Source organism: Oryx dammah, unplaced genomic scaffold (assembly GCF_014754425.2).
Source record: "Oryx dammah isolate SB20612 unplaced genomic scaffold, SCBI_Odam_1.1 HiC_scaffold_2, whole genome shotgun sequence".
Lineage (NCBI taxonomy): Eukaryota > Metazoa > Chordata > Mammalia > Artiodactyla > Bovidae > Oryx > Oryx dammah.
Genome location: NW_024070186.1, coordinates 50,899,284 through 50,904,510, shown reverse-complemented (window position 1 = coordinate 50,904,510; position 5,227 = coordinate 50,899,284). Strand labels below are relative to the sequence as shown.

The window sequence follows — 5,227 nt, the reverse complement described above, 5'->3', positions numbered from 1 at the left end:
GAGACTAGAAGCCCAAGAGCATATGTTGGCAGGTTTGGTTTGTTCTGAAAGCCTCTCTCCTTGACTGGATGGCCATCTTCTCATTGTGTCTTCACATGGTCCCCTCTCTGAGAACATTTGTGTCCCAATTTCCTCTTCTGATAAGGACACCAGTCATACTGGATTAGAGCCCACCTTAATGACCTCATTTCAGCCTGCTGCTGCTGCTGCTAAGTCGCTTCAGTCGTGTCTGACTCTGTTCGACCCCATGGACTGCAGCCTACCAGGTTCCTCCATCCACTAATCACTTCTTTAAAGTCCCTGTCTCCAAGTACAGTCACATTCTGAGGTTCTGGATTAGGACTTCAACAAATGAACTGAGCAAGCAGGGACACAATTCAGCCCATAAGAGCATGGCTGGGCTAACACTGTGCTTCCCAGGTGGCACAGTGGTAGAGAATCTGCCTGCCAATGCAGGAGACGCAGTAGACACTGCTTCCATCCCTGGGTAAGAAATATCCCCTGGAGGATGAAATGGCAACCTACTCCAGTATTGCCTGGGGAATCCCATGGACAGAGGAGCCTGGTGGGCTATAGTCCCTGGGGTCACAAAGAGTAGGATGTGACTGAGCATGCATGCATGGGCTCACACCGCATCCCTCCCTGATGCTCCCTGCATGCCCTTAGCTTGTGCTCTAAGCCTTTGCCTATGTGTGCATCCCCTGCTGGGATGCAGAGCTCCTTTTGGGCAGTAGAAATATCTCACTTATCTCTGTGTCCCCAGATACTGAGCCATTACTGCTGGTTTCCAGAAATTACTTGCAAGCTTGAACATACTCTAAATTTGGGGGAAAACACCTCATTAACAAAACAGGTTTTCCTAGACCAGAAACAGACTGCCCAAGGACAAATTGCAGCCCACAGATGTGTTTTGTTTGGCCACATTGTTTTTGTTTTATGAAATCAAGAGTTTTTACTTTTTTTAAATCTGGAATTTTCACTTCTTTTGAATAACATAGAGATTTGGCAACTTGCAGCTTTGTTCCTGTGTAGCAATAATCAGCTTGGGCTTATTGGCAGCTGCCATATTTATTTCCTTTACTAATTTTCATTATGAATATTATAATGAATCCTCTTGTACCTTTCACATAACTTTGGCAATTATTATAGTTTTCACAATCTCATTTCACCTGTTTAGAGCAAATTCCAAATATTTTAGTATGCCTTTGTAACTGAAAAAAAAAGTATGTTTTACATAACCACTATGCCATTATTATATCTCTGAAAATTAGCAATAATTCCTTAATAGCATCTAACATACAGTCTATATTCATATTTTCCTGTCTCAAAAACTGTCTTTTTATACTTGGTTTGTTCAAACTGGGATTCAAAATTACTCATCACATTTGATGATTTTGTGTCCTAAAATCTTTAAAAAATATCATTTAGTTGTTTTAAAAACTAAATCGTTTGTCCCATAGAATGTTCCAGATTCAGAATTTGGCAGGTTGGGTCCTCACAACATCATTTTATTTGTTTTTCTAGCTCTTTAAAAAAAAATTGTCTTAATTGCCTGTTGTTGTGGCTCTAGAGCACATGGGCTCAGTAGTTGCAGAGTGCAGGCTCTACAGTGTGTGAGATCTTAGTTCCCCGACCAGGGATCAACCTGTGTCCCCCGCACTGCAAGGCAGATTCTTGCACTGGACCACTAGGGAAGTCCCCCTTGTAACTTTCATACTTCCTACAAATGGGTAGTTAAATCCAAAGCAGTGCTGCTCAATGTCACTGTTTATAAGGGATAAGGATTTTCTATGTCTATCCTATCCAATAGAGCAGCCACGATCAATATATGATCAGAGAGTCCTTGAAATAGCAGAGGAACTGAACTGTCCAGCCTGTTTTCCAGTGATTTATAGCTGTGAACTAAGGTTTAGTGCAAAGGAAATAGAAGAAAGTGATGGCCTCAACTTCTGTGTCTTGTCTCTAAAAGGAAGGGGACTAGCTTTCATTCTCCCGTTCTTCACACTTCAGATTCCTGCCTGTGTGAGTGCAGTGATGAGTCTTTCCCACCATAGCCATGTAAGAAATATTTTACACGTGACAGAGCAATAAGATAGAATGAACCTGGACTCCCAATACTATACCACCCCCAGACTGCTTATGTTTAAACTATTATAGGAAAGTTATGCTCTATCTTACTTTAAGCCACTGTTAAATTGGATCTGACTACAAAGCAAACAGATTCTCCAATATGTGTCCCATTTAACTCAGCACATAAGCCTACTGTGGGAGAACTGTTTCCATGGATGTTAGTCATCCCTCTACTTTAACCTGCTGTGTGTGTCTCTATCTAATGAACAAGGCACTGACAGTCACTTGCAGAGATGGCATACACATGGGCTCAATAAGGGATTTTCCCTCCCAAAGCCCCTCCTTGCCACTACTGAGTACTTAATTTTCCAGATGGTAGCAAAGCATAGCACCAAAATATTCTAGTTGTCTAGGGTCCTGACAGCTAGCTGCAGCATGTAGGTGCCTGTAACCTTTCATCATGTAGACCGAGCTTCCCAGGTTGGGCTACTGGTAAAGAGCCTGACTGCCAGTGCATGGGGCCTTAAGAGACGTGGGTTTGATCACTGAGTCAGGAAATCCCTTGGAGGAGGGCCTGTCAGCCCACTTCAGTAATCTTGCCTGGAGAATCCCATGGACAGAGGAGCCTGGTGGGCTATAGTCCAAAGGGTCACAAAGAGTTGTAGTCCAAAGGGTCACAAAGACTGAGCACGGGAAGAGGCGGCGGTGGCGGCTGCAGAAGCGGTGGTGGCGGCGGCGGGAGGAAGCTCCGGACGCTGCTCGGGAACCGGGGACGCCAGAGTGCCCGCTACCTGAGTGCTCAGTCCCGGAGGCGGCTCTATGGAATTCTGAATCCTGGGTGAGAAAAGCAACATGGAGAGTGAAGGAGCCAAGCTTCTGCCAAGCCGCACCCATCATGGCCAGACTACAACTGAATAATGGTTGACCAGGGAGACTTGAGAACCAAATTTCAGGGCGGAGACGGTCCTGGTGCTGACAGTCAGAGAGCACTGTTCCTGGCCCAGCCTGGCAGGGCCACCGCTGGGCCCTTCTGTCTGGCTGCACCTGGGTGTGCAAGTGAGCATGCATTCATGGCCGAGTACAGGACCCTCCTCCAGGACCTGACCAACAACATTACCCTTGAAGATCTGGAGCAGCTCAAGTCAGCCTGCAAGGAGGACATCGGCAGTGAGAAGAGTGAGGAGATCACTACTGGCAGTGCCTGGTTTAGCTTCCTGGAGAGCCACAACAAGCTGGACAAAGACAACCTCTCTTGTATCGAGCACATCTTTGAGATCTCCCACCATCCTGACCTCCTCACTATGGTGGTTGACTACAGAACCCCTGTTCTGAAGATCTCTGAGGAAGATGAGCTGGACACCAAGCTAACCGTATCCCCAGTGCCAAGAAGTACAAAGACATTATCCGGCAGCCCTCTGAGGAAGAGATCATCAAATTGGCTCCTCCACCGAAGAAAGCCTGAGCAAAGAGGAGGAAGAGGAGAAAGGTTGGACCTTCATCAGACTACTCTTTCTCCATCCTCCAGGGAAGGGGCAAGGGCAGCCCTCCCCATCTATCCACTTACTAACCTGGTCCTAACCCCTTACTGTGTGTGCACACACTCTGGCTGGCTGTCTACATGTCTAGCTCATCTAGTTCCTCCTCCTTGGAAGGGATGGGGGTCAGGGGCTGGGGGTGGTGGTGGGGCTCAGTTTCCCCACTCTAGGGGGAGTTGGGGGCTATTTCTATGCAAATAGAAATAGACACATCCTCTTACTTCCCTTTCTTCCACTCTTCCCCCACCTCCAAGTGTGGGAGCAGGAAGGACCTGTGTTTTCCTACATTGAGGAGGCAAGGCAAGAGTGAGGCATGGGAGACTTGGGTGAATCTAATGAAAAGCAGTGAGAGGGAAGATGAAGAGGCCACCCAACCCCCAGGAAGGGGCAAAGAGAAGCCAGAGTTTGTGTTTGTACCCCAATGCTGGACTGGCTGAGGAGTCCTGTTTCTGACTGTTCCTCAGGTTAGAGGACCTGGGCACCAGAAGGTCCCCTTTTGCTCCCCTTTCATAGGCCTAGGGCGGGTATGAGCCAGGGACTTGAAGAGAGAGATTACTGGATCCTTCCCTGGCCCCAAAGTTCAAACCCCATGGAGAACCCAGCACTAGATTCCACCCCATCCCCCTCCTCCGGAGAGACTATGCTGGGAACATGCCCCACCACTGAGCCTGAGGGGAGGAAGGCAGAGAGGAGTCCTCTTCTCTACTCGTTTATTCCTACTCAGACTGTTGCACATACTAACCTTGGGGGTTCCTAGAATAGAAATCCTTAGGTTTTAATTCCAGTCCTGTTTACACCTACAGAGTCCCAACGTGGTTATTGTAGGCAACGTTCCCTCTCTCCGTGGTCTAGAAGCCCCTCCCCCAAGGTAGAAAGAAGGGAAGAAGCTAACTACAGTGTTTCCGTTGCACTGATCCCCAGTTTAGTCCAGGAGGGGGCTTGGTAACCCCTCTCCCTCAATATCCTGGCACCTTGGGCTTGTGAACGCCTCCTAGCCAAATCACTAGAGTACAGTGACCCCAGCCTCCTGCCTGTCCCAAGTGAGCCCTCCCCACCCTGACCGTACTAACTGTGTGTACATATATATTCTACATATATGTATATTAAACCCACACTGCCATGTGTACCCTTTAAAAAAAATAAAAAAATAAAATGACTGAGCACGCACACCTCATGTTGACCGTAAGAATAGATGCTTAATTCTGCATTTGCCAGGCTTCCTTTACCCATCATTCTTCTGCCAGTACTAACATTATTTGTGTTATTCATTGAATAGCCTAGACACCACCATGCTTTCTTAGTAAATGTTGCTTTCAAGCAGGATTTTTATTAATGGCCAAAAAAAAGGTGAAGCCGTGGTATAAAGCTCCAGCTACTCCCATCATGAAATGTGGCCTTAAAAGGCAGAAGACGGAATGGCTAAAGGAGAGGGAAAATCATCAGTGCTGAACTAAAGCTGCATGACCAGTTGTGAAAATGAGAACAAAACCTCTACTGTACTTTCTTAATTGGGCACCTGGCCATCAGAATAAAATGTACATTTTCCAGCCTCCCTTGCATTTATCTGTGGCTATGAACTAAAGTTTATGGAAGTTGAATAAAGTGGTGGATTCAACTTTTGG

At 46.7% G+C, this 5,227-nt stretch overlaps 1 pseudogene; it reads left to right on the top strand.

Moving 5' to 3' along the window:
* Positions 1 to 3,023: 3,023 nt before the first annotated feature.
* LOC120869019 lies at positions 3,024 to 3,557 on the top strand (annotated as a pseudogene).
* The last annotated feature ends 1,670 nt before the right edge of the window (positions 3,558 to 5,227 follow it).